Raw genomic sequence first — 8,482 nt, 5'->3', positions numbered from 1 at the left:
GGGACCAAAGTAACAAAGCCTACAATCAGTAACACACTACGCCGCCAGGGACTCAAATCCTGCAGTGCCAGATGTGTCCCCCTGCTTAACAGTACATGTCCAGACCCGTCTGAAGTTTGCTAGAGAGCATTTGGATGATCCAGAAGAAGATTGGGAGAATGTCATATGGTCAGATGAAACCAAAATATAACTTTTTGGTAAAAAGTCATCTTGTTGTGTTTGGATGACAAAGAATGCTGAGTTGCATCCAAAGAACACCATACCTACTGTGAAGCATGGGGGTGGAAACATCATGCTTTGGGGCTGTTTTTCTGCAAAGGGACCAGGACGGCTGATCCGTGTAAAGGAAAGAATGAATGGGGCCATGTATCGTGAGATTTTGAGAGAAAACCTCCTTCCATCAGCAAGGGCATTGAAGATGAAACGTGGCTGGGTCTTTCAGCATGACAATGTTCCCAATCACACCGCCCGGGCAACGAAGGAGTGGCTTCGTAAGAAGCATTTCAAGGTCCTGGAGTTGCCTAGCCAGTCTCCAGATCTCAACCCCATAGAAAATCTTTGGAGGGAGTTGAAAGTCCGTGTTGCCCAGCAACAGCCCCAAAACATTACTGCTCTAGAGGAGATCTGCATGGAGGAATGGGCCAAAATACCAGTAACAGTGTGTGAAAACCTTGTGAAAACGTTTGATCTCTGTCATTGCCAACAAAGGGTATATAACAAAGTATTGAGATAAACTTTTGTTATTGACCAAATACTTATTTTCCACCATAATTTGCAAATTCATTAATTAAAAGTCCTACAATGTGATTTTCTGGAATTATTTTTCTCATTTTGTCTGTCATAGTTGAAATGTACCTATGATGAAAATTACAGGCCTCTCTCATATTTTTAAGTGGGAGAACTTGCACAATTGGTGGCTGACTAAATACTTTTTTGCCCCACTGTATCTTGAATTACTCACCTGATCCTGTATTATACCATCTATTACATCGTGCCTATGCCGCTCCGTCATTGCTCATCCATATATTTATATGTATATATTCTTATTCCATTCCTTACTTAGATTTGTGTGTTTAGGTAGTTATTGTGGAATTGTTAGATTGCATGTTAGATATTGCTGCACGGTCAGAATAGAAGCACAAGCATTTCGCTACACTCGCAATAACATCTGCTAACGATGTGTAAGTGACCAATAACATTTGATTTGGCTGTAGCAGCCAGTGATTGTCATGCAAATAACTGATGGTCTCACAGTAATTGACCACTAATTAACATAAACACAAACCACTGATGCAGACCTTTGGAACATCTACGTTTAAAAAAGTCTAATAAATCCACTTAATATAGCCTTCACCTTCACAGTTAATCCATTATTTATTTTAGACAGGTCTAAAGAAACAAGATATGAAGAAAATGTAGACTATTTCAGCAGAACCGAATAACATACTCTGAGTTGTCCTTATGTTAAGGCCCTGATCTGGTTATGTTATATGGCTGTGGGCTACACTAGTTCATTTAGCAGACAAGATTTGCTTCCCATGGCATTATTTTATATTATTTCATAGTATGAAGCATAGGATTGAACATAGCTGAATAAAATGGAAAGTATATTTTCTCCAAACGATTTGAGGGAGTGCGCACATGCAGCTATTCTGTGTTGAGCAGTTATCAAAGAAACAGGTACTCCAATATGCTTCATTTAGAGTTATTTATGCAACTTTAATTGTGATAGAAGCGTTGGGCTGGATATATGTTTTGATTTTTAATACATTCTAATGCTGCATGATGAGACTCTAATTATGATTTGAAAAAGTTGCATGAAAGGCATGAGCTCTGCTTTGTTTTTTTTGCGCAGGCTACACACACAGTCTTTCATTCAGAATGTGAAAAGCACTTGATAATGCCTTGACTTTCCCTGCGAAAATCCATGCCTTTTGCGGCCAGTGGCGGTTGTGCCCTTGGGCTGGATATAATAATTATAATTCCCATCTCCTGGCTGCATGCGCCGAAGCACCTCTCACTGACATGGCTCGCTTAGATATCAAAAAAAATCTTATTAGCCAATTCCCGTCACATCTTATTAGCCAATGACTGTCACGTGATCGGGTTCTTCTCACATCCCCGACGACATACACATCGTGATGCAACTGTGCACATCCTTGTGGAACTCTGAGGCGCATAATGAAGATGTTGTAAGAACTGTCCACAATTACTTTTCGTCAGCCAACAAGATGAGTAGGCCTAACAAACAACAAAAGCACTAGCCTATGTCAATCTACTATCCCTCATAATACAAAAGTTGACCCATTCTATTGGTCAATTTGTCCTTCTGTGCAAGAAATAAATATTCCAAATATAGTCTGGGACAGTTGTGGGATGCTACTAGCTTCAGAAAACACAAAACTAGGCGTATGTCACGCGTCGCTACTTCACAGGAGCCATTTGAACTTAATTAAACTGAACTTTTGAACTTTTACTTTTATCAATTTTTTTTTTGTTGTTGGCAGAAATGCCAACTGGAACATGTGAACTTTCATGTGGCTTAATAACAAGCGTGTATGCAATCTGTAAATACGAAAAAAAAGAAAAAAAAATATACGAAACTTGTTGGTTTAGCCACAGAAAAAAACAGGAAACTTCCCGCTAGTCATGACTGGCTGAGGTAATGGATGGGCTGCCACGTGGCACGCTTCTGCCCATAACATGAGCTGGTCAGTATATCTAGTTTATACTTTCTAACGCTACTTTTTTTTAAAGATATCACGAAGTAGAACTGAAAAAGTGTTGTCCTCCAATTTCTGGAGGACTGAGTTTTGAAATCAGGAGATGGAGAAAATGATGGCGTTTGATTGCAGGGATCACTTGCTGGACAGAGAACAGGTGTTTATGGTTAAGGGTCACATAAACACGCTTACAAAAACATACATATAAATCTACTCCACTCAACTAGGATAATACCTCTTAATCGTCCCACCTAGCCAATAGCCAGGGAAAATGCAGAGCGCCAAATTCAAATAAAATACTATAAAAATCTAACTTTTATTAAATCACACATGTAAGATACAAAATTAAAGCTAAACTCGTTGTGAATCCAGCCAACATGTCAGATTTCAAAAAGGCTTTTCGGCGAAAGCATAAGATGCTATTATCTGATGATAGCACAACAGTTAACAATGAGAGAGTAGCATATTTCAACCCTGAAGGCGCGACACAAAATGCAGAAATAAAATATAAATCATCCCTTACCTTTGATGAGCTTCGTTTATTGGTACTCATCACAAATGGTCCTTTTGTTCGATTAATTCCATCCATATATATCCAAAAATGTCAATTTATTTGGCGCGTTTGATCCAGAAAAACACTGTTTCCAACTTGACTAACGTCACTTCAAAATATCTCAAAAGTTACCTGTAAACTTTGCCAAAAATGTAAAACTACCTTTGTAATAAAATTTTTGAATGCCAATAATCGATAAAATTGAAGACGGGATGATCTGTGTTCAATACGGGAAGACAACAAACTCAAGCATGCTTTCTGATCTTGCGCCTCTATCAAATCAAATCAAATGTATTTATAGTCTGCTCTTCTTACATCAGCTGATATCTCAGTGCTGTACAGAAACCCAGTCTAAAACCCCAAACAGCAAGCAATGCAGGTGTAGAAGCACGGTGGCTAGGAAAAACTCCCTAGAAAGGCCAAAACCTAGGAAGAAACCTAGAGAGGAACCAGGCAATGTGGGGTGGCCAGTCCTCTTCTGGCTGTGCCGGGTGGAGATTATAACAGAACATGGCCAAGATGTTCAAATGTCCATAAATGACCAGCATGGTCAAATAATAATAATCACATGCAGAACATTTGAAACTGGAGCAGCAGCACGGCCAGGTGGACTGGGGACAGCAAGGAGTCATCATGCCAGGTAGTCCTGAGGCATGGTCCTAGGGCTCAGGTCCTCCGAGAGAGAGAAAGAAAGAGAGAATTAGAGAGAGCATACTTAAATTCACATAGGGCACCGGATAGGACAGGAGAAGTACTCCAGATATAACAAACTGACCCTAGCCCCCCGACACAAACTACTGCAGCATAAATATTGGAGGCCGAGACAGGAGGGGTCAGGAGACACTGTGGCCCCATCTGATTACACCCCGGGACAGGGCCAAACAGGAAGGATATAACCCCACCCACTTTGCCAAAGCACAGCCCCTACACCACTAGAGGGATATCTTCAACCACCAACGTACCATCCTGAGACAAGCCCACAAAGATCTCCGCCACGGCACAAACAGTACACATGACGTGACACTTGTTCAAGATGGCCGTACTTCTTCATTACACAAAGGAATAACCTCAACCAATTTCTAAAGACTGGTGACATCCAGTGGAAGCGGTAGGAACTGCAAACAAGTCCCTTAGAGATCTGGTTTCCCAATGAAAACCAATTGAATAGACAGTGACCTCAATTATTTTTTTATCTTAATGATTTGTCCTCGGGCTTTTGCCTGCTACATAAGGTCTGTTAAACTCACAGACATGATACAAACAGTTTCAGAAACTTCAGAGTGTTTTCTATCCAAATCTACTAATGATATGCATATCTTATATTCTTGGGATGAGCAGCAGGCAGTTGAATTTGGGCACACTATTTATCCAAAAGTGAAAATGCTGTCCCCTATCCCAAATAAGTTTTAATACCACTCCTGTGTGTTTGTCTGTGTGTACTGTGTGTGTGTATGTGTGTGTGTGTGTGTGTGTGTGTGTGTGTGTGCAGTAGAACATGTCTGTGTGCATGAGTCTGCTCTTATGGCAGATGTACCTCATGCCTCCATTTCATTCAGCATAAAACTGTCTGAAAATAACTTTAGAAGACTCTATTGAATAAGCCACAGATAGATAAGTTAAACGAACACCTTAAGACCTATTCAGACTCAGATATGCATGGATATGTATGCTTGAATATGGATAACACCGTATGTGTTGACTAAAATAAAAAATTGTCTAAAGATTGACAACTTTACTTGCTCTGGGGACGTGTTCAGGGATGGGCAGAGGAAGATCAGGAAATGATATGTGTGTATTTGTTACCCTGAGTGTTGATGCGAACTGACGTACATTTCAAGCCTAAGCAATTAGCAGCTTTGACAAAACACTACACGTGACACATTTGGAAGTGGATGTGCCTTCAGAAAGTATTCACACCTGTTATGAAGACCAAGGTGCAGCGTGGTAGGTGTACATTTTCTTTAATTTTAAATGTTCCACCAAAAAATCATAAACAACTCAAAGAACGTAAAGCTAGGAGTGCAACACATGCAACACACAAAGACAAGATCCCACAACAGAAGGTGGGAAAAAGGGCTGCCTAAGTATGATCCCCGATCAGAGACAACGATAGACGAACTGCCTCTGATTGGGAACCATACTCGGCCAACAAAGAAATATAAACATAGATTTCACACCCTGACCTACCAAATAGAGAATTTAAAGGATCTCTAAGGACAGGGCGTGACAGTACCCCCCCCATCCCACCAAAGGTGAGGACTCCCGGCTGCATACCTGAACCTATAGCCGAGGGTCCGGGTGGGCATCTACCCTTGGTGGCGGCTCCGGTTCGGGACATAGCCCCCGCTCCCTATGCTAATCCTTCCGCTTCTGTGGAACCGGACCGTGGATCGTCGCCAGAGGCTCTGAACTGGGATCCACTGCTGGAGGCTCCGGACTGCTGATCGTCGCCGGGGGCTCCGGACTGTGAACCCCCGCTGGAGACTCCGGACTGGGGACCGTTGCTGGAGGCTCCGTACCCTGGATTTTCACTGCAGGCTCCGGGCCATGGATCATCACTGGAGGCTTCATGCCATGGATCATCACTACAGGCTCCGTACCCTGGATTTTCACTACAGGCTTCGTGCCATTGATTATCACTGTAGGAACTGGGCAATGGATTATCACTGGAGGATTCGTGCCATGGATCATCACTACAGGCTCCGGGCCATGGATCATCACGGGAGGCTTCGGGCCATGGATCATCACTAGAAGCTTCGTACGTGGAGCCGGAACAGGTCTCACCGGACTGGGGAGATGCACTGGAAGCCTCGTGCGTGGAGCAGGCACTGGATACACTGGGCCGTGGAGGCGCACTGGAGGTCTCGAGTGTAGAGCTGGCACAACCCGTCCTGGCTGGATGCCAACTTCTGCCCGGTAAATGCTGGGAGCTGGCACAGAGCGCACCGGCCTGTGAATGCTCACTGGAGACACCGTGCGCATCACCGCATAACACGGTGCCTGACCGGTCACACGCTACCCACGGTAAGCATGGGGAGTTGGCTCAGGTCTGAACCCTGACTCCGCCAATCTCCCTGTGTGCCCCACCACAAACAATTTTTTGGGGCTGCCTCTCGTGCTTGCTTCGTTGAGCTATCTCCTCGTATCGTCGCCATTCCACTTTCGCTGTCTCTATCTCCTCCTTCGGACGGCGATTCCCCCCGGCCCTTGTCCAGGGTCCTGCTCCCTCCAGGATTTTCTCCCAGGTGCAGTCCTCCTGACCATGCTGCATGTTGCATGTGTTGCCCTCCTAGCTTTACGTTCATTGAGTTGTTTATTGTTTTTTGGTGGAACACTTCAAATTAAAGAAAATGTACACCTACCACGCTGCACCTCCGTTGGTGGTGGGATCTTCTGTTACGTCCGTCGTTAAATGAAGACCAAGGTGCAGCGTGGTAGGTGTACATTTTCTTTAATTTGAAGTGTTCCACCAAAAAACAATAAACAACTCAATGAACGTAAAGCTAGGAGGGCAACACATGCAACACACAAAGACAAGATCCCACAACAGAATGTGAGAAAAAGGGCTGCCTAAGTATGATCCCCAATCAGAGACAACGATAGACGAACTGCCTCTGATTTGGAACCATACTCGGCCAACAAAGAAATATAAACATAGATTTCCCACCCTAGTCACACCCTTACCTACCAAATAGAGAATTTAAAGGATCTCTAAGGTCATGGCGTGAGAACACCCCTTGACTTTTTCTACATTTTGTTGTGTTACAGCCTGAATTTATAAATCATTACATTTAGATGTTTTGTCACTGGCCTACACACAATATCCCATAATGTCAAAATGGAATTACATTTAATAAATGTCTTGAGTTAATAAGTATTCAACCCCTTTATTATGGCAAGCCTAAATAAGTTTAGGAGAAAAAAAAAGCTTAACAAGTCACATAATAAGCCTCATTCTGTGTTCAATAATAGTGTTAAACATTTTTTTATGGACTACCTCATATCTGTACAACCACACATGCAAATATCTGTAAAGTCCCTCCGTTGAGCAGTGAATTTCAAACACAGATTAAACAACGCCTTGCGAAGAAGGGCACCTATTGGTAGAATTTTAAAAAAGCAGGCTGAATATCCCTTTAGTCATGGTGAAGTTATTAATTTCACGTTGGATGGTGTATCAACACACCCAGTCACTACAAAGATAGAGGTGTCCTTCCTAACTCAGTTGCCGGAGAGAAAGAGGCCAATGGTGACTTTAAAACAGTTACTGAGTTTAATGGCTGTGATAGGAGAAAACTGAAGATAGATCAACAACATTGGAGTGGAGTACCTCCACAATACTAACCTATTTGACAGAGTGTAAAGATGGAAGCCTTTACAGAATACAAATATTCCAAAACATGCATCCTGTTTGCAACAAGGCACTAAAGTATCATTGCAAGAAATGCGGCAAATCAATTCACTTTTTTGTCTCGAATACAAAGTGTTATGTTTAGGGCAAATCCAATATAACACATTACTGAGTACAACTCTCCATATCTTCAAACATAGTGGTGGCTGCATCATGTTATGGGTATGCTCATGGGTATTCACCTGTCAGCAGGACAATAAGATAAACCACAAGGCCAAGTCTACACTGGAGTTGCTTACCAATACGATAGTGAATGTTCCTGAGTGGCCTTGCTACAGTTTTGACTTAAATCAACTTGAAAATCTATGGCAAGACCTGAAAATGATTGTCTAGCATTGATCAACAACCAATTTGACAGAGCTTTAAGTGTTGAGAAAATAATAATAGGCAAATGTTGCACAATCCAGGTGTGGAAAGCTCTTAGAGACTTACCTAGAAAAGACACAGCTGTAACATTTCTAAAAACATGTTTTCACTTTGTCATGATGGAGTGTTGTGTGTAGATGCAAGATCCATTTTGAATTCAGGCTGTAACACAACAACATATGGAATAAGTCAAGGTGTATGAATAATTTCCGAAGCCACTGTAGTGACCAATATTTGAACTGGTTTCTTAGACACCTATCTCATCTGGCCACTTCTAAAGACACAAATCAAGTCACACAAATTGGTAATCATGAATAATTGTGACAGAGAAAACTGCAGGTGGGCATATTCGCATATTAGTCTGGTCCAGGTGGTCGGGTGGCATTCCACTCCGTGGTGGTGTGTTTATGTGTTAACTGTGTGTTAGGT

The sequence above is a fragment of the Oncorhynchus mykiss genome, chromosome 8 (genome assembly GCF_057628025.1).
Source record: "Oncorhynchus mykiss isolate SJ-2025 chromosome 8, ASM5762802v1, whole genome shotgun sequence".
NCBI classification, from domain to species: domain Eukaryota; kingdom Metazoa; phylum Chordata; class Actinopteri; order Salmoniformes; family Salmonidae; genus Oncorhynchus; species Oncorhynchus mykiss.
Note: the sequence above shows the minus strand (reverse complement) of the source record.